Source organism: Herpailurus yagouaroundi, unplaced genomic scaffold (genome assembly GCF_014898765.1).
Source record: "Herpailurus yagouaroundi ecotype Mexico unplaced genomic scaffold, PumYag 214, whole genome shotgun sequence".
Lineage (NCBI taxonomy): Eukaryota > Metazoa > Chordata > Mammalia > Carnivora > Felidae > Herpailurus > Herpailurus yagouaroundi.
In genome coordinates this window covers 5,134,114-5,159,449 of record NW_024412445.1, presented here as the reverse complement: position 1 = coordinate 5,159,449, position 25,336 = coordinate 5,134,114, and the positions used below count along the sequence as shown (strand labels likewise).

General features: G+C 46.2%; 2 long non-coding RNA genes across 2 annotated transcripts; one reads left to right on the top strand and one right to left on the bottom strand.

Annotated features, from left to right (window-relative positions):
• Positions 1-2,596: 2,596 nt before the first annotated feature.
• Positions 2,597-6,175, bottom strand: LOC121017009 (uncharacterized). Its single transcript, XR_005784582.1, has 2 exons — positions 5,960-6,175; positions 2,597-3,317 (listed from the first exon to the last, which is right to left on the bottom strand). It is a non-coding gene; the product is annotated as an uncharacterized LOC121017009 (long non-coding RNA).
• LOC121017011 (uncharacterized) lies at positions 5,768-6,395 on the top strand. The gene is made up of 2 exons (XR_005784583.1): positions 5,768-5,873; positions 6,170-6,395. It is a non-coding gene; the product is annotated as an uncharacterized LOC121017011 (long non-coding RNA).
• The last annotated feature ends 18,941 nt before the right edge of the window (positions 6,396-25,336 follow it).

The following is a 25,336-nucleotide window of genomic DNA, read 5'->3' as shown; positions in this document are numbered from 1 at the left end:
GGTCCCAGGACCGGCAACGTCAGCATCACCTGGGAACTTGTCCGGAAGGCAGATTCTCAGACCTCACCTGTGGCCTACTGCCTCAGAAACCCTGTGTCCGGAAATCGGGACTGTGACAAGACCTCTGGTGGTGTTAGGGACCGAACGGTGCTCCCCACAAATTCGAATGCTTCAGCCCCAGCCCCCAACACGGCGATATTTGGTGATAGGGCCTTAGAAGAGGTGATTCAGTTAAAATGAGGTCATTTGGGTGGGCCCTGATCCAACCTGACCGGTAACCTGACAGGAAGAGGGGACTGGACACAGACACAGGGAGGGAGGACCTGGTTGGGACACGGGAAGAAGACGGCCATCTGCACGCCCAGGAGGGAGGCCTCCGGAGGGACCAGCCCCGCCCACACTTCTATCCTGGACTCCCGTGCGTGGGAATAAATCCCTGCTGTGTAAGCCACCCAGTCCGTGGTATTTGTCACAACAGCCTGAGCTGACTGACACGGGGTGTTCTGAGAAGCTCTGGGCAAACCCGCCAAGCTGGCCCCCACCGAGGGCCTCTGCTAGAAACGCCTTCCATGGCCCCACTCCTCCTCCTCCTCACCCCTCTCCTCCTCCTCCTCTTGGGGGTCGGCACTTGATGTCTTCTCCCCAGAGGGTCCGTTCCCGAGGATCTCCCACCCCTGTCCCTGGCAGCTGTCCACCTTCCTGTGTTCACACAATGGCCTTGTGTGCCCTGGGCCAGAGTGTTTCACACTATTATTTAAAAAAAAATTTTAATGTTTATTCATTTTTGAGAGAGAGAGAGAAAGAGACAAAGTGTGAGTGAGGGGAGGGGCAGAGAGAGAGAAGGAGACACAGAATCTGAAGCAGGATCCAGGCTACGAGCTGTGGGCACAGAGCCCGATGCGGGGGTCGAACTCAGGAACCGCGAGATCGCGACCTGAGCTGAAGTTGGACACTTAACTGACTGAGCCCCTCAGGCGCCCCGCATTTCACACTATCGATCATTTTGCTTGTGTGTTATGTGCACGCTGCACCCTGGGACATTCGTGTCTTATGTCTGGTTCACACTGAATTTTCAGCGCCTACAACAGTGCCTCTGGTATACAGTAAGTGCTGCGTAACTGCTGGACAGACCGGAAGCTTCCCTCCTGCCATGATGGAGCAGCAGGCAGGGGAGGATGTGGGAGTACATTCTGAATGGCTTGTAGCCTCAGACCCTGGCTGTGACACAAGCTTTCAGGGCCCCAGGCCACAGGGTCAGAGCAGTCTCCGGAGGCGGACCCAGGGCCCAGATTACGTCCGAGCCGGTTCCCAGCTGAGAGCCTTGCACAGGGGACTCTAATACTGCACAAGGTCAATGTGCTGCTGGTACAGCCAGGAAGAAAAGTCGGATGCTCTGAATTATTCCCTGTGGAGGTCTCAGCGAGTGGGGATCAGAGGTGGGTTGTGAACGAAGCCATTCCTTCCAGAAGGACCATCCCTCGGCACAAGGGCCAGGCTGTCCTGCTCTTCACCACGGCAGCGTCCACATGACACCCAAAGCGCCTTGGGCGTGTAGCCGCTGCCCGACCACCAACTTACGGCTCTGGGTCCCTGAGCCACAACAGACATCGAGGGTGGGCTCAGTGGTGATGCATTTTGAGACGAATCCTCCAAGTGCAGCTCCCCTGATGTCCCCGCCCCTGCGGCCCCATGCCTCGGCACTCGAGATGAGGACAAACGTATTGTGCAAATACGGAAGCGAAAGGTTTGGGAAGCAAGTGAAGTTTTTGGTTCCAGGCTGCTTAGCAATTGCTTTATGTTGCTGTCATTTTCGGTATCTCTGGCTGGGTTGGGCCATTTTTATTTTTATTCTATTCTATTCTATTCTATTCTATTCTTCTATTTATTTTTTTAAGAAATGATATGAGAAGCATGGTTGGGGAAAGATTTATGTATTTTTTTCAAGTTCTATTTATTTATTTTGCGGGAGAGAGCGAGTGGGGAGGGGCAGAGAGAAGGGGAGAGAGATCCCACTCGGCTTCCACGCTGGCAGCACAGAGCTCCGGCGGGGCTCCCCCTCGCGAACTGTGAGATCATGACCTGAGCCGAAATCTAGAGTCAGACGCTTAACCAACTGAGCCACCCCGGGGCCACTGGCCATTTTTAAATGTGAGATCAGACAGATAAGCATCCAACTTCGGCTCAAGTCATGATGTCATGGTTCGTGGGTTCGAGCCCCACGTGGGGCTCTGTGCTGACGGCTCGGAGCTTGGAAGCTGCTTCAGATCCTGTGTCTCCCACTCTCTCTGCCCCTCCCCCGCTCACGCTCTGGTTCTCTCTGCCTCTCAAAAATAAAGAAACATTTGGGGCGCCTGGGTGGCTCAGTCGCTTGAGCGGCCGACTTCGGCTCAGGTCATGATCTCGCGGTCCGTGAGTTTGAGCCCCGCGTCGGGCTCTGTGCTGACAGCTCAGAGCCTGGAGCCTGTTTCAGATTCTGTGTCTCCTTCTCTCTCTGACCCTCCCTCATTCATGCTCTGTCTCTCTCTGTCCCAAAAATAAATAAACTTAAAAAAAAAAGAAAGAAACATTAAAATAAATAAATACACGTGACAAGAGAGACCGTTAGAATTGACTTTGGTTTTGGTTAGATTCTGGGTAATACAGACCCACACAGTAAGGACGGACTTAGGAATTTATGGGCATGTAAAACTCGCCCAACTACTATTCTTAGACTGGAGGCAGAGAGTACCGCTCCCTTTTCTGTGGGTCAGAGTATTTCTGCGTATCCTTCCTCACCCCACACCTCACTGTCACCTGGGAACGCATCTCAACAGCTCCGAGCTCCTGCAGGACTGCTGTGGACAAGTGTGGATGGAGATGGACAGATAAGTGATGGGTTAAGAGTGGTGCCACGTAGGGGGTCAAGTCCCACAGAAGCTGCAAGGTCACGTGATGGTCAAGGTGTTCTGAATTCTTGCGAAGCGAGACTCTTCACGCAGAGAACGAGCGGGATTTTGCTTGGTGGCCGTCGTATCCTGGACGCCCTGTGTCTAACAGGGAAACGAAATGGCGTCTGTGTCCGGGCAGGACCGAGTGCTTGCCGAACGGCGCTGGGAAAGTTTTAAAGCACGGAACAGGTGCATCCGTGCTGCACACCCCTGTGTGGCTTCCGCTTTATGTTTACATCAGCGAGACGCCGGGATCGGGTGGCTGGGGAAGTGCTTCCTGGGAGGGTGCCTCTCGGAAATGGGTCTGCTGCCCCCACGGCTTCCCCAGGTTCCAGGGAAGAAGGCGACGATCCCTCCCAAGGCTTTGCCGAATTTTATGCCTGTTTAAACCTGAAAGATTAATATTAGCGATTACTATGGGCCAGGAGCTGCGCTAAACACTTTACCTATCGTGTGAGTAGGATTAGTCGGCGGTTCCCATTTCACAGACGAGGAAACTGAGGCTTAAGGAGGAGCAGTAAACTCTACAGGCTTGATTGGTTCTCCCTGCCTCCATAAAGGCAGCCCCGGGTATTTGGACTCCCCTTCCGGCTCAAAACAGTAAGAACCCTTGTGAAACGGCTGGCTAAGAGTCACTCTTCTTAGAAGCACCAAAGAGCTGGAAGGCAGGAAGGAGCCACCGGACCTAAATGGGACAGAAAGCGGGAGCCCAGGGAGGGGACCAGCGCTCAGAAACTGTTCTCAACCGGAAAACAGGTACCGAACAAGGATCGGAACTTCAGTGTTGGAAGGTCTCATGCAGAGCAGGTACAGAAACCCACGCCAGGTGGGGGGCCTCCCCGGAGATCCTCGCAAGAAGCCGGGGATCCTCTCACCACCCCCCAAGAGTAGTGGTGAGCCAGAGGGGGAAGGCCCCCAGGGAAGCAGAGCCCGGGGTTGGCTCACTTGGCGGCCCCAGGTTATTTGGAGCCCTGGACCTGATGCAGTGTGGACGTTGGCCCAGCATGTGGCCAAGCGCCCACGCGCCAACCCTTTCCACCGGGAGCTGCCTTCATCCTAAACCCTCCAGTATTTCAGCGGATCGTTCTGAAAACGCGATGACCAGCACACAGAGAGACCCCAGCCGGCACGGAGACTGGACACCATGAGTGAGAACCAGTCAAGGCAAGTGTCAACAGAACACGTCTGCCAAGACGGACGTGTTGGGCTTGATGAGATGGAGATTGTCCCACGAGGTCTCACGGGTGCCAGCGAGTCAAGTGGGAAAAGGGACTCAGAGAAGTTCCTGCCCCCCCCAGCAGCTGGTGTAGGTGGCATCGGGCGCTGGTCTTCCCCTACCGCGGGGCCGGACGTTCGTCTTGCTACTGTCACTGGACAGATATCCGGGTGTCCACAGAATGTCTGTGACTGGCCTTCTCAGAAGCGGGGATCAGCTGCCACAGAATATTGGCAGCGATGCAAATGCACGAAGTAGGATTACCGACATTAATGAAAGAGTGAGCACCGGGCGCTGGCTAGGGGCCCAGATCACACCGGCCCTCAGAACAGGTGCTATTAAGACGGGTCACATGGTCTGAATGAGGACAGTGACCCACCCCCAGGCCGCTCAACAGCTCAGGGGCCACCGGGGGGCAGACACGGAGGAGCCGACCCCAGACTACCCCCTCCCCCCGTCTTAACACACCCTCACTCTGCGGCCCACGGACTCTCTGCCCCACTCCCCAGGTGGGCCTGCGGTGGCCCTCAGTGCTCCCAAAGGGGGCTTCTGAGTTCTTGAGAGTTATTTATTTTATTTTTTAGATGTTTCTTTATTTATTTTGAGAGAGAGAGAGAGAGAGGGAGGGAGGGAGGGAGACAGCGAATCTCCAGCAGGCTCTGCACTGCCGACGCGGAGCCCGATGGGGGGCTCGAACTCACGAACCGTGACATCATGACCTGAGCCAAAATCAGGAGTCAGATGCTTAACAGACTGAGCCAGTCAGGAGCCCCAGCGTTCTTGAGATTTACACGTTATTTCCTCATTTCTTTCCAGGAAGCGAGGAAGACATTCTTTCCTAGCTCGTGTCAACACGACATCCTCCTTTCCCCCAATACAAAACACGCCAGAAAGTGCCAGGGAGCACCCTCGGGTCCCGTCAGGAGCTGCTGTCTGTGTTGCAGGGACAGGAAAGGCAGAGGAGAGTCAGGTGGCTTGGCAGGTGGAGTTTCTCCATCAGGCAACCATCGGGGCCTTGGCCGAGCCACACGTGCCCCCGAAACTGGTTCCCTGACCTGTAGCACTGACATCACAGTCTGTGTGTTAATTTCCTCTGCCTTTGCGACCCACGGTGACACGCAGTCTCACCTTCCGCACCTTCTGTACCTTCGGCCAACACCGCCTAGGACCTCCTGTGCCACCAGTTAGGAGACAGAGGCAGGAACTGAAATTCATTCCTGACGTTTATAGAGTCAGAGGATCCCAACACCTGATCCCTCCCTTCCAGTCCTTAGAGAAGTGGGGTTGTCCCGGAAGTGGCTTCCGAAATGTTCCCAGCTGCCGCCCCGGGTCCTCCCCCAGGTCACTGCGGAGCAGAGAGCAGCCCAGATGCCCACGGAGAGCGCATCCCTCCGCAAGGACCCCCGTGCAGGCCGATCACAGGCCGTGTGCGGTCTCCCTCCGGGCAAGGCTCTTCTGCCCTGTGCTAATCCGCCCCGACTCACTCCTGCACAATCTTTCCTGCTGTTCATCTCCACTGATGCAACAATTTACTGGAACATGGGGACGGAATGTTCCAAAAGAATTGCCCAAGTGTCTGTCTGCTTTGGACGACGCTTTATTTATGTTATCTGTGAAGGCGAGTGGCACAGCTCTCACACACTCTGGGAGTCCAGACAGCCCCGAGCGTGCCGGGCGCAGGGGTGGGGGGCGGGGGAAGAGCAAAGAAACTCTGTGCCCGTTGCCAGCAGGTGAGCCTGGGAAAAGGGATTCGGTGGAAACCGGGGGTTCCCTTCACGCCCAACCTCAAACCGCTCCCTCCCTGCAAGTTTCCTACTGCCGGAAGTCCTCTGGTGTCGCGGACTACCTTGAGTTTCCCAGCGCCCGTGGGTAGCGTCGTCCGTCTCCATGCAACACCGTGGTACATTGTGGGAAGCCGGCCGTGTCATTTTCCTACGCCGCCACAGCGTTTTTCTTTTTACAAGAATCAAACCGCCCGTCTGCCTCCTAGTTCTTAAAAGTGTTTGTTGTTGTTTTTCACACGCAGCCAAGGAAGGATGTGTCTGCCAAGCAAGCGTAGCGGTAATTAAAACGTGCCGGCAGCTATCGCCAAGAACTCCTCCCACGCCCGGTCAAGGGCGGCACGAGGTGTCACAGTCGCGGGCAGGGGCCCGCCCGTGCTCCCACCAGGCAGGTGTCCGCGTCTGCATCGGCGATCCCAATGCCGGGACCCACAGCCAGGTGTGGGTTTCGAACAGGAGCCCTTGAACGAGCGCGTGACTGGTCATTGCTTCACAGAGCCCTTTTTAAATGGTGAAAGTCTGCGCCGAGTTTGGGGGATTATCAAAGTGCAAACAAGAGGAAACAGCTCAGGGGCTGGGGAGGGCTTTGTTCAGCTGGCGCCTTCTCAGGCCGTCTGGGCTGCGGGGACCTGGAGAGTCCTTGGCAGGAGCAGATGAAAAGGTGGCGGTGCCCCAGCCCCCCCAAGCACCTTCCAGCCTCCGGAAGGACAGGGTGACCCCCTGGACCGAGAGCCCCTTGGTGAAAGAGGACTTCACCCACCGCTTGGTAGCGCCTCTGCTCTCCAAGAGACAAGTGGGAGGTGAGGTGTCCCCATCGTACAGATGGAAACACAGCGAGTGTGGACGCTGCCCGCAGCTGTCCCCTGGGTTAGAAGGAAAGCTGGAAACGTCCCCAGGCGACCCAACCGCAAAGCCTCGTAGTGAGGACACTGATGGCGTCTCCTGCTCCTGCCCAGGGGGCCGAGTTTTCCGCCTCCGGGAAAGGGCGACTGGCCATCAGAGGCAACTTCCTAACTGGAAAAAATCGTTTGCCGTGATGATAGAGATTCTAAGTAGTCACGTCAAGGAATAAGTTCATACGAAGAATTAGGGTTTTGCAGACTCTCTTTTTAATAGATTTTTCTGGAAAAATTAAGCAGGAGAGACTTTGACGAGGATGTCCCCCGCTCTGTCTCCGTCTGCCCCACAACGACGCAGAACTTGGTAAAGGGACAGAAGCTATAGAGACAGTTCAGGAAATGGATGTGGGGCGGGTGTCTCTCGTCAGGGCAGTGGCCATATAGTTCGCTGACAAGATAACAGAGTTAAACTTTTCCATATGCACTGTGTTTAAAAACCACTTCTACCTTGTTTTATTCATCGTTTGGATTCTTTTTTTTAATCATTTTTTTAATGTTTATTTATTTTTGAGAGAGAAAGAGAGAGAGAGAGAGGGTACAAGCGGGGGAGGTGAGAGGGAGGGAGACACAGGATCCAAAGCAGGCTCCAGGCTCAGAGAGCCTGACGCGGGGCTCGAACCCACGAACCATAAGATCGTGACCTGAGCCAAAGTCAGGACGCTCAACCGACTGAGCCACCCAGGCGCCCCCTTTAAGACTATATTTTTTGATCAACATTGAAAATCAATCATTATTGATTACTTCTACTACCCTTCAAGCACACATTTTTCCTTTTACTTCTGCCCTGGGTCCCAAAGTCCTCGTTGAAACTGTCTGAAATTTTAGTGCCCACATTTTTCTACGTTATGCCTTATTTTCTCTAAGAATATATATATATATATATATATATTTTTTTTTTAATAATTTTGTATCAATGTTGCTAAAATTTTAGAAAAGGAAAAAAAAAACAAAACAGCTCTGGGTAGTTTGAGCTAATGCTACCAAGCAGCTCCCGTGATGTTTAGAAGGATGGAGAATGGGCTTGGAGCCACTTCCAAGCACAGTTTCCTCACTGCTTCTAGGTCTTTATGTCTCATTCTTGACGGTCAAATTCCCATCAGGAATACCTAGAGGAGCAGGTCGTGGAGGTCCTGGGAAAGTGCTGGAATGTCCACTGGGCTGTGCTCACGGCTCAGCCTGAGGGCCCTTCAGAATTTCTGCTCCTTGGGGTGCCCGGGGGGCTCAGTCCCTGAAGCATCTCACTACAGCTCAGGTCACGATCTCGCGGATACGGAGTTTGAGCCCCGCGTCGGGCTCTGTGCTGACAGCTCAGGGTCTGCTTTGGAGTCTGTGTCTCCCTCCCTCTCTCTGCCCCTCCCCTGCTCATGCTCTGTCTCTCTCTCTGTCTCAAAAATAAATAAAAACATTTTTAAAAAATTAAAAAAAAAAAAAAAAGACCTTCTGCCTCTTACTGGGAGCCAGATGTGGGTGGACATGGGAGCACTCCCCAGGCCTCTCCCCATTGCTGAGATGTTTGCCCACCCCGGCCAGGCCACTCTGGTTCTCTCAGCATCCTATTTGTCACTGTATTCCTGGTGCTTGACACAGAGTGAGCCCCATGTTTGCTGAATAAATAAATGTGTATGAACCAATAGCTGGTAATACCTTCATTTTCCCGTTTTCGGCCACAGGTCTGCACACCCTTATAGACTCTCATTTAAACATCATGCCATCTTGCTCAACTGAAGGACAAGTGTGTCGTTGACCCAGGGCAGGGGCTCAGCCACGCCCCCCCAACACCTTCGTGCTGCTCGATGCCACCGCGGACCAGGGTTTTATCGTTCATCTCTCCTTCACTGACAGCAGAGAAGGTTCCAGTGCTCAAATCCATGCCTTGAAGTCTGTGAAATGCAGGGAAGGAGTAGGGCCGCTGATGGTGAGTTTCCCTTGCACCTTGCCCAGCGCATCTCTCTGTGGCCCCAGACCGTCCTGTCCTCGTGTGCAGTCTGGGGACAGGGTTGTGGTGGCCCATGACTGGCGTAGATGTTTTTAAGAATCCAAGACTCCGGGGGCGCCTGGGTGGCTCAGTTGGTTGATTGCCCGACTCTTGGTTTCGGCTCAGCTCACGACCTCAGTTCATGATCAGGGGGTTCGTGAGTTCAGGCCCTGCCTTGGTCTCTGCACTGACACCATGGAGCCTGCTTGCGATTCTCTCTCTCCCTCTCTCTGTCTCCCCCCCACTGGCTCTCTGCCTCTGTCTTTCAAAATAAATAAATAAAACCCGAACGATAGAAAAAAGAATGCCAAACTCCGCGCACAAAGAGCTGGAAGGTGCAGACACACATCGGCCTCCTGCCCCGCTTGGAGGTGGGGAACTGGGATCTCGGAGATTCAGACCTCCCCCCCCCACACACACACTTGCGTGTGCCAGAACCCACAGCTGCTGAGCGTGTCGCTGTCTTCTTGAAGATAGAATAGCAGCCAAGCATTTTGCGTCTGCTGTTCTGAAGGCTGCAAATGCCTTGAAGGCTTCTCTCTGTCAAGAGGAGGGAGCAAGGGTCCCTGAAATAGTTACTCATCTGGAGGCGTGCTGTCCACCAAATAACAAGGGGGAAAGCGGCCAAAGAATCCTGAAATCAGGTGGCGTGGGGAGAGAGGGAGTCCGCAGGTTTTCCGTCTATGAGATTCTGGAACATGCAGCCCAGCTGAAGCTCACGAGGGCGATAGGGCCCCCGCGTGCCCTCCCACCTCCTTCACCCCGAGAAAGGGGCCTTCGGTCACTGGGTCCGGCAAGGCAACCTCGCCAGGGCTGTGCCTCATGCCTGCCCAGTCCGAGCCCGAAGGCACAGCCCTGCTCCCTCTCCAAGCAGCGCACAGGGGACAGAACTCAGGAGCCGCGGACAGGTTTTTAAACTTCAAGTTCCACCCGCCGTCCTTGTGCCGACTCCCTGTGACCAAGTCTATATAGATCCAAATTGGTGGAGAGCACGATAAAGGTGATTTAATAATACAAAAAAATGTTTTAAGAATGGCAAATTCGGGGCGCCTGGGTGGCTCGGTGGGTTAAGCGTCGACTCTTGATTTCCTCTCAGGTCATGATCTCACAGTTCATGAGATCGAGCCCCAAGTCGGGCTCTGTGCTGACAGCATGGAGCCTGTTCGTAGTTCTCTCTCTACCTCTCTCTCTCTCTCTCTTGTTTCTTCCCAGCTCTCTCTCTCTCTCTCAAAATAAACAAATAAATATTTAACAAAATAAAGAACACAAAGCAAAAATGGCAAATTCATCAAAAATAGTTAGCCTCTTTTCCTCTTTGATGGTGTGATTTACATGCAGCTGTTTGGAAACATGGTGGGCGTGGGCACATCAATGACACAGTTAGTGGTGAGGCCCCTGTGGACGCTCTTGGGCCTCTATCCCTTTTCCATGTGATTCCTCTCCAAGGGTGTCCATGAGCGAGACATCCACTATGGACCCTACAGACACTGGCCTCAGGACAAAGGCCCCCATACAGGCCCCCAGACCAGCCCGCCTTGCCCCAAGGTTTCTAGACAAGGCCTCCCTTTGGCCTTGACCACATCCCGGGTCAAGACACTCAAGATGCTCACAGCTGCTAGCCACCGGCTGACGTCTCCTCACACAGTCCTATTTCATTTTTGTGGTTGTGGAAAGCAGCTGGTCTGCAGACCTCCGGGGGCGGGCAGCTGGGAAAACTATTTTCAATTGCACATGAGCCCTAATGCTCACAACACCTAATTCTTTGGACATGAATGAATGAGCATTTCAAGTGATGGGATTCCGCTCCACCCATCTAGGGACAGAACCCCGCCAACCTTGGCCGGGCAGGAGTGTTTCCCAAGCCACGGATATTGGTGGATGCCCCAGGAGCAGAGTTTCAAATCGTGGTGGCCATTGTCGCAAAGGGACTGGTTTTTTTTTTTTTTTTTTAATTTTTTTTTTCAACGTTTATTTATTTTTGGGACAGAGAGAGACAGAGCATGAACGGGGGAGGGGCAGAGAGAGAGGGAGACACAGAACCGGAAGCAGGATCCAGGCTCTGAGCCATCAGCCCAGAGCCTGACGCGGGGCTCGAACCCACGGACCGCGAGATCGTGACCTGGCTGAAGTCGGACGCTCAACCAACTGCGCCACCCAGGCGCCCCGGGACTGGTTTTTATAAACGTTGAGACTCTAACGATTTTTTTTTTTTTAAGTAAAAGATTACCTTCTAAGAAATGACTTAGTGTTTTATTCTAAAATACATAATGCAAACTCAGTGGTAGACTGCCTTCTTCTTCTAGTTTCTGGGGACAAGACCATCTTGGGGGCAAGCTTGTTTCTCTCAGGCCTCTCACTTATTTTTTGTTTTGTTTTTCACTTGGGAAACAGAGATTTGTTTGTTTATTTTCTGAAATGGGGTGGATAATCACTTCTTTAAAAAGGAGAACCCTGGGGCGCCTGGGTGGCGCAGTCGGTTAAGCGTCCGACTTCAGCCAGGTCACGATCTTGCGGTCCGTGAGTTCGAGCCCCGCGTTGGGCTCTGGGCTGATGGCTCAGAGCCTGAAGCCTGTTTCCGATTCTGTGTCTCCCTCTCTCTCTGCCCCTCCCCCGTTCATGCTCTGTCTCTCTCTGTCCCAAAAAAAAATAAATAAATGTTGAAAAAAAAATTAACAAAAATAAATAAATAAATAAATAAATAAATAAAAAATAAAAAGGAGAACCCAAAAGTGCGTTAATGTCCAAAAGACGTAAAGAACCGATACAACTCCAGGGGGAAAAAAAAGCAAGTAATCCAGTTACAAAATGGGCAGAAGACCTGAACAGACACTTCTCCAAAGAAGCCAGCCAGAGGGCCAACAGACACATGAAAAGATGCTCGACATCACTCATCATCGGGGAAATAACAAATCAAAACCATGATGAACTCTCACCTCACACCTGTCAGAACGGCTAAAATCAGTAACACAAGAAACAACAGGTGCTGGTGAGGATGTGGAGAAAGGGGAGCCCATGTGCACTGTTGGTGGGAATGCAGACTGGTGCAGCCGCTCTGGACAACACTATGGAGGGTCCTCAAAAAGGTAACAGTATAACTACGATATAATCCAGTAATCCCGTTCCTGGGTATTTATGCAAAGGAAACGAAATCACTACATCAATGACATATTTGCAGTCCTGTGTTTATTGCAGCACTATTTACAAGAGCCAGGACATGGAAACAACCACAGTGTCCATTAGCAGATAAATGGATAAAGAAATAAAAGATATATATGTATAATATATTTTATGTATTTAATATATATTTATATAAATATAATATATAACATGTAAACATATTATATATTACATATATATTATATGTAATATATCACATAATATATATAATTTAACATATATTTATACATATTTTAAAAATAACTTTATTCAGCCATAAAAAAGAAGGAAATCTTGCCATTTGTGGCAACATGGATGGACCTTGAAGACATTACATTAAATGAAATAAGACAGAGAAAGACAAACAGGAAGAGACATTACTGAAATTGTTGATACTAGCTGTGATCACCAATTACTTGTACTGGAAACAGATGAATTAAAAAAAAAGGTGTCAGTTGCGGTGATGAGTACGTGGAATAAAAGGTATCAGAAACCAGGGTTCAGGGGCACCTGGGTGGCTCAGTTGGTTAAGCATCTGACTTCGGCTCAGGTCATGATCTCATGGCTAGTGAATTCAAGCCCTGCATCAGGCTCTGTGCTGGCAGCACAGAGCCTGCCTGGGATTCTCTCTTTCACTCTCCTTGCCCCTCCCCTGCCCACGCTCGGTCTCTCTCTCTCTCTTTCTCAAAATAAATAAATGTTAAAAAAAAAAAAAAAAAGAAACCAGCGTTCAGCAACTGAACCTCTTTTAGGCTGACTTTACTGTGCTCTCCCTTCTAGGGATAAAGTCGTCCTCATTATCCTGCACGATAGACTTTCCCTACATTTCAGGTAGACCCCAACTTTGGGCAATAAACCCCTCCCACCCAACACACAAAAAAATTGCTTTGCTATCAGTTGTTCTCGAGCTAGGATTTCATTAGGTTTTGTCGCCTGCACTCCTCTGGGGTCTTCTAAAATCACGGCAGGGGGACTTCAGGGTCTCAATGTGGTTGCGTCCTCCCTGAACTCTTTTCCCCTTGGCTGCAAAGATCCCCAGACCTTTGATACGCTGCTGACATAAACAGAGACACATTTGTCAGGCTTAAGGATTCCATACTCCTGTGAAAATACCCCCTGAGCATGACTGATTCTTACCAGTCATTTACACACGAGTAAGAAGTGGCTGGTCTGAGCTATTCCTGATGGCTGGTTCTGATAGAGATCCAGGGAAAGCGTAAGTGGATTTTTGGGGTGTAGACACAGAAAAGCAGTGAGACACTTAAGGAGGAAAGAGGATATTGAGGGACATGGCTGGAATCACAGGACAAACTTTGTATATTACTTGGCAAATGAGAGACTGACGGTTGGGGGGAGGGACTGGATGGGGCTTGATTTCTCTGATACTTTGTTTTACTTAAATCACATGAGCCCCCAGTGGCTACTGCTAATGTGCAAATATCTTGAGGTCCTAGAAAACTGGTATGAATGGTGAAGTGCCTCTGATCTGAACATGAAGACTTAACCCTTCCCTGTGTGTCTCAGGCATATCCTCCCCAACCCAAGGAGCCTTTCCGACCCTCCCTGAGAGTTGAGTACTCTCTCTCTTCTGTCCCATGACACCCTGTACTCTTACTGTCCCCTGCTCCTCCTCATGTTTTCTTCTGTCACTTCTCTTGTCTGTCCCCTCTCCCTGGACGATCCTTAGGAACAGAGCCAATCCCAGCACCTAGCGCTCTGCCATCCGTTGTGCGGGCGGAGAAACTGAGTGCAGAGTAGGCAGATGGAGAGGGTGGGAAGGAGAGAGAACGTGAGGACACACAGCTTTTCAGTGCTCCAATCACCTCGAGATCCCAGCAGGCAGCAGGCAGGTTCTGCTTTCAAAAACCACAACCTCTGGAATTTAATGATATCCAGTCAATTATGCTGAGGCATCCTCCTCACCGTCATTATTTATAATAGCAAAAAAACAAAAAACAAACAAACAAAAAAAACCCCAAAAACAAAAAACAAAAAAAGCCCGGCCTTCAAAATCAAACTGGATCTGACGTTCTGTAATTTGTACTTGCATCTACCTCCAAAGTGGATTTATATTAACAATCGCCCCCAAATCGTGGCCCGAGCAAGGCTGGCAGTCTTAAGGTGAAGGCAATTAAATCACTGTGTTGTCAAAATCCACCTTTCCAGTCCAGGCACGAGAGTGGACGGAGAGGCCCGTCCACCTACCTGCCCGCCGTCTCAGCCGAGAGGCGGGGACCGTATTTATTCCATTCTGGGGCCCCAGCTCAGTGATCAGCATGAAGGGAAGACAAAAGTCAGAGGTTTGAGGTTCTCGACACCCTCAGAGCACCACCCAGTTGAAGGAGCCACACAGGTCACGGGTCACTGTCATCATGCAGGTGCCTTGGTTTATGAGATGTGAAGCGAAAGCCCTGAGACGCTGGAGGCCAGCAGCATTCTCTCTAGCTCCCCCGGTACGCATGGGACTCCTGTGTGTGGTGGCCTAAACCAGCTGGTTACAGTATATTCCAGGCTGCCACTGTCCCCGGTCTTTAGACACTTAACGACCCACAGCAGCCGCGCGGGAGGGTCCCCTTATTAGCCCCACTTTACAGATGAAGAAGCAAAGTCACGGAGGAGCTAAGCCATTCACCCAAGTCACGCAATTATTATTATTTTTTATGTTTGTTTATTTTTGAGAGAAAGCGCGCGGGGGAGGGGTAGAGAGGGAGACACAGAATGGGAGGCAGGCTCCAGGCTCCGAGCTGTCAGCACAGAGCCCCACGCGGGATCGAACTCGTGAACCGCGAGATCACGACCTGAGCGGAAGCCAGACGCTTAACGACGGAGCCACCCGGGCGCCCGCCCCCCACCCCGCCCAAGTCGTGCAATTATTAAATAGCACTGCTGGAATTTGAACCAGCCGTGTGTGTGTGTGTGTGTGTGTGTGTGTGGCAAAGGACACACGCTGCCCATATTACACATTTGCCGCTTTGGCAATCCGTTCAGGAGTTAAATATTCATCAAACATCCAGAAGGTACGATGCACCCTTTTGGGTCCTGGTTATAGTTTGGTGAACAAAACACACAGATTCCGTCCTTCGCGAAGCTTACAATCTTGCAAATGTGCCAACATTAAACCTGAAACCTCCAAAAAAATTAAAGCTTAGGAGGCAATGATAGCTCCTTAAGGGGACCCCATAGCCAGGACTTGGGGCTTCGATAAAGTTTCCTGAACTAAGGACACTTCGTCTGAAGCCTGATCCTACTGAGCCAGGTAAAGAGGTGAAGGAAGGAAGGATTTGTCTGGACATAAGGGAAGAATACACAGGACTCTGAAGAGAGAGGCTATTATGCCCCCGAAGACCCCAGGAGGGACCTGTAATCAGTGAACAGGGAGAGAGTTGTCTGGATTTGTTCAAAAAATGTTTGAGAGGACTGTTTATAGAAGGAAGTAGAAAAGGAGAACGTTGTGGCCATGTTGCAATTTCAAGAACACAGGACAAAGTTAGGAGAGTTCTGAGAAGGGATCTTAACCATGAAAATTGAGAGTCCGAGACTCTAGGAATCAGCACATCATTGTTATTACTTTGCAGATGCGAAAACGGACTTCCAGAAGACAAGAGACTCGCCCCACGACTTCTCCCTGAACAGCTAGAGAGCTGCCTTGAGGGCCCTTCACTACTGTCAACGGATAGTTTTTGTCTGCCTCTTCAGCAGATCTTCCTTTCCTACAAAAGTTTTCTGAGGCCTTCCCGCTCCTCTGATTCCATCCTTGTTTTCTAGAAAAGTCCACACAAGGAATAGAGCACATAACCAGCCCTGAGTCATTCAAGGAATTGCCGTCCTGTAGCTACAGCGATTGCTTTAGAAATAATTGCATGACATAACACTCTGACAGAGTCATAGGGACTCTCGAAACTGTTTCCTGGAAATCTGAGGTCAAAGGTTGATTCTAATTCTCACAGCAAATTTAAACCCAGAGTGATACCTAGAACAATTTATTGGGAATATATTGATGGTAGTTCTTAGAAGGCTCGAAGTCATGGAAACAAATAGTATCTGTTCATTAACACCAGCAAAGATATAGTATGGTTTGCATCTCATTATATAAAGGAGTACCGGATCATTGTCCCATAATGCACGACTAGAAAACTGGAGCAAATGCATGAAATTATTTTTTGGACATTGGATAACAAGCGGCACAGAACTGTGTTTCCTGGGCAAAGGGGAAGAAATAAGGGTAAGCTTGTCATAATCCTGTTTTTTTCTCCGTGGAGGGAATGTTTAAATTATGGCACAGGGAGGCAGAAATGAAAGTGCCTGGCAGTCTCATTGAGTAGGAGAAACAAATTCAAGTTCAGGAAGGCCAACGCAGTAAGTTAAGCAGAGGAAACGTTGAGGAGGGCAGAGTTACGGAGTCCGCTAAGTGTCTGACTTAATACAAGTTCAGGTATGCATGAGCTTCAGGAGGCCAGGCGTAGACAACTACCGAAAACAGAACTCGGTAAATATAAACCAAACTCCCAGAATTCACACAGCGGCTCAGTTAGAATACTCTGGTGAACACACGGAACATTCAGTAGTGACTCGGAAGGTTTCAGGACTTGGAAGCGGGACAAAAATTCGGATTTCCAGACTCTAACAAAAAAAAATTACTAGATACACAAAGAACAGAAAAAGATGAAATGTAGCAATTAATGGAAACAGAACCAGGAATGACCAAAAAATTATGGAATTGGTAGATAAGAACCATAAAGTAGTTACTGTGAATTTTAAAAAATATGCTCAAAGATATAAAGGGAGACATGAATATAATTAAGAAAGAAAAGGAAGACAAAGCAAAGAACCAAATGGAACATCTATAGAAAAAAAATAGAGTTAAAAAAAAATCACTAGGTAAGATTAAAAGCAAATGAAACATCAAAGAAATAAAGATCAGTGAGCTTGAATAGCAATGGAGACTATTGATAAACTAAAGCAAAGAAGAAAATGAGAAGGCAGAGGAGAAGAAGAGAAAGAAGGAGGAAAAAAAAACAACCCCTCAGGGAGCTGGGGAACAACAGCAAATAGTCTAGTATATGTGTCATTGGACTTTCAGAAAGAGAGAAGAGAAAGAAAAAAGCGTAACATATTTGAGGAAATAATGGCCAAAACTTTTCCAGATTTGATGAAAACTACACACCATAGATCCAAGACTAGATAAAACACATACCTATATGTGTGCACGCACACACGCACACACCCGCACCCACACACACACAAAATACACCATGATTAAATTGATAAAACCATTGATATAAAAATCTTAGAAGCATCCAGGTGAAAAAGAAAACATACGAAAAAAAAGAAAGGAATTATTAAAAATGTCTTGTCGGGGGTGCCTGGGTGGCTCAGTTGGCTAAACGGCCGACTTTGGCTTAGGTCATGATCTCCCAATCTGTGGGTCCGAGCCCCATGTCGGGATCTGTGCTGACAGCTCAGAGCCTGGAGCTCGCTTTGGATTCTGTGTCTCCCTCTCTCTGCCCCTCCCCCACTCCCACTCGGTCTCTCTCTCTCTTTCTCTCAAAAGTAAACATTAAAAAAATTTTTTTAATTAAGAGCTAACTAAATGTTATTTATGAGAAACATACTTTAACTATAAAGACATAGATATATTAAAAGTAAAAAGAGGGGCGCCTGGGTGCGCAGTCGGTTAAGCGTCCGACTTCAGCCAGGTCACAATCTCGCGGTCCGTGAGTTCGAGCCCCGCGTCGGGCTCTGAGCTGATGGCTCAGAGCCTGGAGCCTGTTTCCGATTCTGTGTCTCCCTCTCTCTCTGCCCCTCGCCCGTTCATGCTCTGTCTCTCTCTGTCCCAAAAATAAATAAATGTTGAAAAAAAATTTTTTTAAAGTAAAAAGAATGGAAAAGGACATGTCATGCAAACACCAGTCATGAGCAAGGTATATTCAACAAGGTATATTTTAGAAGTAGGAATAGCATGAAGAGCCAAGCTACAGCAAATAGCCAACTCCTATCTCCTAGTTGATAGGAGATCAGTTTATCAAGAAGACATAGAAATCTTAAATACAGTTGTACCTGATAACAGAGTTTCAAAATACATAAAGCAAAAATTACCCAACTGAAAGGAGAAATAGACAAACCCAAGATCATAGTTGGAGGTTTCATCAATCTTCTCTCAAAAACCGAAGGAACAAGTAGACAGAATATCATGAGAATGCAGAAGACATGAAAAACTCTACAAACTACATGTTTCCTACAAAGGGTAAAGATTCAAAATGACATTGAATTCTTAACAGCAACAACAGAGATGAAAATATCAAATTTCTTAGACTGTGTTAGAATTCACCCCTATCTATAATGAAGTACCTGGATTAGACTATCCGACAAAGAACAATTTTAAAACACAAAACCAACTGCTGAATGGACTAACGAATAACAACAAGATCCAGCATTTGGAAACACAAGACCTTTGCACGAGACGACAAAGATTAAGGTGAGCCCTCCTTTGCTACAGCTTTTCCCTTAGAGCTTGGGAACAGGGAGTCAAAACCAAAATGTGTCCTACTACAGACCCATTGATCAGGGAAGAATAAAAAGGATGTTCATGGCTATTAGGAAGCCAAGACTTTAGGGAAGTGAGTTCCTACACAAGAGAAAATAACAAAGAAAAGAGTTTGACATTCCACATGCTATTTTGTCTAAAGGCATTTGACAACTCCCAAGCTGTGCATCCTAGGACAAAATAGATTAAACCAGAACAATGGCTACTAAATTTAAAAAATGTGGAGGTTTCCTGGTACTAATGAGGCACAAATTAGATTTTAGGGCTTGCCAAGATAAAGAACACTGGTAAACACTTGAAAATTTCAAATAAGACCCAAGAAGAGTTACACCCTACGAGTAAGGACAATGTGGAACTAGGCCAGCCTATTTCAAGGTGCCTTGCTCATATATTATCTGTCAGCCAGAAGAAAATTAAATTGGGCCTTGAGAAAGTTAACAAATTCCAGAGTCTCACCAAACTTTTAAAAATAATGTCCATTAGTCATTCAAGTATTACCAGAAACAGATGCAAAGGGATCCCAATATGATGAGCCACCATACATGGAATTTAAAATAATTGTGATTGTGTTTACAAAACTAGAGAACTATGAGGGATTTCACAGAACTATACTAAAATGAATGAAATGAAAATTGTAAAACTGAAAAATACAAAAAATAAAATAAAAATTCAACCCAGAAAAGATCATCATTGAAATGAAGATAGGTTAGTAGAAATATCCAGTTTGGGACAGAGAGGGAAAAAATAAAGGATAGAATATACACATATACATATGTGTGTGTGTATATATATACACACACATATATATATACACATATGTATATGTATATGTGTGTGTATATATATATACACATATGTATATGTATATATGTATACACACACATATATATAATTTATAGGATGTGATAAATAGGTCTAATATATATAATATATGTATCACATATATTATATATATCACATATATATTATATATATGATATATATATATCACATATATCACATATATATTATATATACATCACATATATATTATATATCACATATATATTATATATATCACATATATATTATATATATCGCATATATATTATATATTATATATACATCACATATATATTATATATGTGACATATATATTATATATATGTCACATATACATATTATATATATAATAGAAAGCTCATAAGGAAAGGAGAAAAAGACTATGTCAAAAGACTTGTTTAAAGAGATATTGGCCAATAAATTTCCCAAACTGATAGAAGACACCAAGCCATAGAATTAAGAATTTCTAAAACTCCCAAATCAGGATAAACAAAGAAAACCATACCTAAGTGCATCAAAGGTAAAGAGAATAACTTGCAAATGCAAAACAACTCTTAGAAAGTAAAAAAAACAAAAAAAAAAACAAAAAAAACAACAACAACAAAGAAAAACAATCAAACCCCCAAAACAAAAAAGACCCACAAGTCTTACAAATAGAAAAAAAGAGGGGCACCTGGGTGGCTCAGTTGGTTAAGTGTCCGACTTTGGCTCAGGTCATGATCTCACAGTCCATGAGTTCAAGCCCCACACCGGGTTCTGTGCTGACAGCTCAGAGCCTGGAGCCTGCTTCAGATTCTGTCTCCCTCTCTCTCTGCCCCTCCCCCATTCATGCTCTGTCTCTCTCTCTCTCTCTCTCCAAAATGAATAAACGTTAAAAAAAAAATTAGAAAAAAATAAAAAAACATATTACCTTCAAAGAGGCAAAAAACAAAAAGACCAAAGCTGAATTTTCAGTGGTTTCTATGGAAACCAGAAGATAATAAAATCTATAAAAGGGCTCAAAGAAAATAACTTCCTACCAAGAATTTTAAACCTCATAAAACCATGCATAATAAAGGAAATACTGAAGGGAATTCTTCATTCAGAAGGAAAATAATCTTTGTGGAATCATGAGAATACAGAAAGGAAAAAACACCACCACCAGAGATGGTAAATATAAATGAATATTCTATTACCAAGTACTACCACTAATATATTAAGTAGAAATAATATATCTGACAATAGCAAAACAAAAGGCAGAAGGAGTAAATAGACTAAAATGTGTAAGATTCTAGTATTTGTGCAAAAAATGCTAAGTGTACTAAGTTCATGTGGACTGTAATAAACCAAGTATACATGTTGTAATCTCTATGAAAATATCTAAAAGTAGAGTAATAGAATTCATTATAGTATGCAAGAATACAAGAGAAGAAAACAATAAAGAAAATATTCATGATTAATTCAAAAGAAGGCAAGAGAAAAGAACAAAAGGGTGAAAGTATGGGTGAGACAAAAAAATAGTAAGATGGTTGATTAAAATCCAAATATATTAGAAATGACATTTAACACAAATGGGATAATTGCTACAAATAAAATAATAAGTTTGTCGGACTGGATTTTAAAAAAACTTAAGGGCGTATTGGGAGATACACCTTGGATTATTAGGATACAGAGAGATTACAAGCAAAAGAAAGAAAATGGTATTACACTTGTGATGATCACTGAGTAATGTACAGAATTGTTGAATCACTATATTGTACTCCTGAAAATAATATAACATTGTATGTTAATTATGCTGGAATGAAAACAAATTTAAAAAGAAAGAAAAAAGTATGTTGTATAAAGGCTAGTTAAAGAAAGATGATGTATGTATACTAACTTCACAGGATGCAAGTTTAAGTACATAAGTATTAAGAGATGAAAAAGGGCTTTAAAAGTATAGAACCATTCTAAATTCATATGGACCTAATAAAATAGCATCAAAATATATAAAGCAAAAATTAACAGGACTGAAAGGAGAAATCAACAAATCCACACACATCTCAGTAACTGATAGAAAAAAACAAACACAAGAAGCTTTTAATACTTGATCGATTTGGCAAACTTAATTTATGGACATAGATGAAGCATTATAGTCCAGAATTGCAGAGTACATATTCTTTTCAAGTTCACATATAACAATAACTATAATAAACCATCCACCAGGCCTTAGAGGATGAAAGTCATACAGCACAGATTCTCTGAACAGTCAAATTCAGCTAGAAATAAAAAATATAAACAGAACTGAAAAATTACAAACATTTCACAGTTGAGCAATGCCCTTCTTTATATCCCATGAATCAAAGAAAAAATCACAATGAAAATGAGAGAATATGTTGAACTAAATAGTAATAAAATATAACCTATCAAAACTTGTGGGGGTACTGCTAATGCTAAGTTTTAAAGGGAAATTGACCATCTTAAAGGTCTAAAAAAGGTGGGGAGGGGAAGGGCTAAAAGTAGTCCAAATGAAAATCAGTGATCAACCATCTATCTAAAAATGCTAAAAAAAGAAGAGGACATTAAAATAAAGATCTTGCTTGTCTTTTCTGCCATATGAAGACACAGTAAGAAGCTAGCTGGTCCTTGCCTGACGCCAAATCTCCTGGTGCCTTGATATTGGACATCCAGCCTCCAGAACTCTGATAAATAAATTTCTGTTATTTATAAGGCTTCCAGTCTGTGGTATTTTGTTTAACAGTCCAAAGATACAAAATGAAGACTGATATCGCTGATCGTCCCCCAGCAAGATTGACTGAGAAAAATGGAAGTACAGATTATCAGTATCTCCATGTAAGAGGAACACTAAAATAAAGACGTTACAGGCATGAAAATAACAGGGTTATTGCAAGGGTTCAAAAAACCCTTGCAGAGAACGGAAAAGGAACGAATAATTAACAACTCATTTTCTGAGTACAGGATCATCTTGATAATGAATCTGGACAAGCACGTTACCAACGTGGTCAATCCTTCTCATGAACAAACAAGCAAAATATCAAAACTGCCCATTTACTTAAAAGATTAACACATAAAGGGGCGCCTGGGTGGCTCAGTCGGTTGGGCGGCCGACTTCGGCTCAGGTCATGATCTCCCGGTCCGTGAGTTCGAGCCCCGCATCGGGCTCTGTGCTGACAGCTCAGAGCCTGGAGCCTGTTTCAGATTCTGTGTCTCCCTCTCTCTGACCCTCCCCCGTTCATGCTCTGTCTCTCTCTGTCTCAAAAATAAATAAACGTTAAAAAAAAAATTAAAAAAAAAAAAAAAGATTAACACATAAGGAATAAGTTTCCAGGAATGCACACTCCTGAAATGTTTCCAAATTTGAAAATCAATCATTGTCGTTTACCACATTAATAAGACTGAGGAGAAAAATCATGTGGGCCTCACAGCTGATAAAGAGAAGTATTTGCTCATATTCAATACCTATTCATAATTTGTATTAAAAAATGGCAAACTAGGGGCGCCTGGGTGGCGCAGTCGGTTAAGCGTCCGACTTCAGCCAGGTCACGATCTCACGGTCCGTGAGTTCGGGCCCCGCGTCGGGCTCCGGGCTGATGGCTCGGAGCCTGGAGCCTGTTTCCGATTCTGTGTCTCCCTCTCTCTCTGCCCCTCCCCCGTTCATGCTCTGTCTCTCTCTGTCCCAAAAATAAATAAACGTTGAAAAAAAAATTAAAAAAAAAAATGGCAAACTAGGAATAGAGTGAGCTTTCTAAATTTGATAAAGAGTACCTACAAAGGCAACCTACAGAAAATGTCATATTGAAACATCATATTCAATTACAGTATATATATGGAGAGAGAGAGGATGAGAGAGAGAGAGAGAGAGAGAAAGAGAGAGAGAGAGAGAGTGATTTATTTTAAAGAATTACATCCCAAGACTCGTGGGGCTTGCAAGTCTGAAATCTGCAGGGAAGGCCGGCAGAGACTCTGGGGAGAGTTAATGTTGCAGCCTGAGTCTAAAGGCAGTTTGGAGGCAGAATTTCTGTTTCTTCAGGGGACGTCAGTTTTTTTTCTCTTAAGACTTTGAACTGATTGGCTAAGGACCACCCACATTATGGGTGATAATCTGCTTTACTCGAATGTTATACAGACTGGAAAAAAAAAAAAGAACTAAAACTGAAATTATTCACAAAATATATAATGGCATGTGGGGGGAAATCCAAAATAATCTATAAACTACTGGAATGAATAAGTGAATTTACTAAGTTCACTGCACACAGTATCAATACACAAAAAATGAATTGTTTCCCTGTATGCTAACAACAAAGAAATCTAGAGTCAAATTTGAAGTAACATCAAAAAATCAACCATTCTGGAATAAATCTAACAAGACATGTGCAAATCTCTACACAGCAAAGACTAAAGAGTACCGAGAAAAACCGAAGACCAAAGTTTAGGGGGAAAATGCAGTAATTTCTTGCCTTTCTCAGTAATGAGGCTTTACAACATCTGCAAACACAGCATTAGCGAATACTGACCATTGCTCCTAGGAGACATAGGAGGTTAGGCTCCTGCAAGCCTCTGGTCACAACATTTTTGTCCATCGATGGACACAAAGCCTGGCTTCTGTGCGTTTCTGTGTTTCTGTGTTTATCAACGTTTATTTATTTTTGGGACAGAGAGAGACAGAGCATGAACGGGGGAGGAGCAGAGAGAGAGGGAGACACAGAATCGGAAACAGGCTCCAGGCTCTGAGCCATCAGCCCGGAGCCCGACGCGGGGCTCGAACTCACGGACCGCGAGATCGTGACCTGGCTGAAGTCGGACGCTTAACCGACTGCGCCACCCAGGCGCCCCTGTGTTTCTGTGTTTAAAGACAACCGATTTAATAGAATATTGTTGATTCATTAACATTGACCTCACATCCAGTGACACTAAACGCTAAACAAAGCGTCTCTAACACACATATTTTCTCCATAAGGCACCAGCAAAGCCTTTGGCACTTCAGAAACTAAGCATCACCTCAGCACTACACCTGGGGCCGTTTTAAGCAGAAAAAGGACCAACCAAAAGCACAAAAATGTGACCGGTGTGCTACTAAACTAATCACCAAAAAGGCGACTTGTTTACTACATGTGTGGCAGCTGCAACAAGAAGGGAGTGTCACCCTTGTTCCATCCCCGCTGGGAACTTGCCCAGCTGGCAACTCAAATTTGTCACCACTCTGTTCCTATCTGCAATGATCCCCAAAGTGCCCCAAATCTATTTGGGGGTTACCAGTACAGTTAGCAAGTAGGCTAATTCAGAAATACGGATTTCACAAATAATGAGAATCAACTGTATCAATATTTTAAAAATGTGTATTTATTTATTTTGAGAGAGACAGCAGGTGGTGGAAGGACAGAGGGAGAGGGAGAGAGAGAGAATCTCAAGCAGGCTCTGAGCTGTCAGCACAGAGGCCCGTGTGAGGCTCAATCTCACAAACTGTGAGATGATGCGCTGAGCCCAAATCAAGAGGCAGATGCTTAACTGACTGAGCCACCCAGGAACCCCTTAACTGTAACCACTTTCAAGGACAGGGAGACTAAAACAGGAGTCAATTCTCCTCAAATTGGTCTATCTATACAATGAAATCTCAATTGAAATCCCAGTGGACTTGTGTGTGTGTATGTGTGTGTGTGTGTGTGTGTGTGTGTGTGTGTAAACTGATCAATTAATTCTAAAATTCGTGTGGGGATGCAAAGCGCTGTAAATAATAGGCGTTTCTCGAAGAAGAATAAAGTCGGAGCACTGAGACCATCAGCTAGCACAACTTCTATAAAGCTGCATTAATCCAAATATTGTGATATGGAGGCAAAGATAGAAAACTGGGGGCGCCTGGGTGGTGCAGTCGGTTAAGCGTCCGACTTCAGCCAGGTCACGATCTTGCGGTCCATGGGTTGGAGCCCCGCGTCGGGCTCTGGGCTGATGGCTCAGAGCCTGGAGCCTGTTTCTGATTCTGTGTCTCCCTCTCTCTCTGCCCCTCCCTCGTTCATGCTCTGTCTCTCTCTGTCCCAAAAAA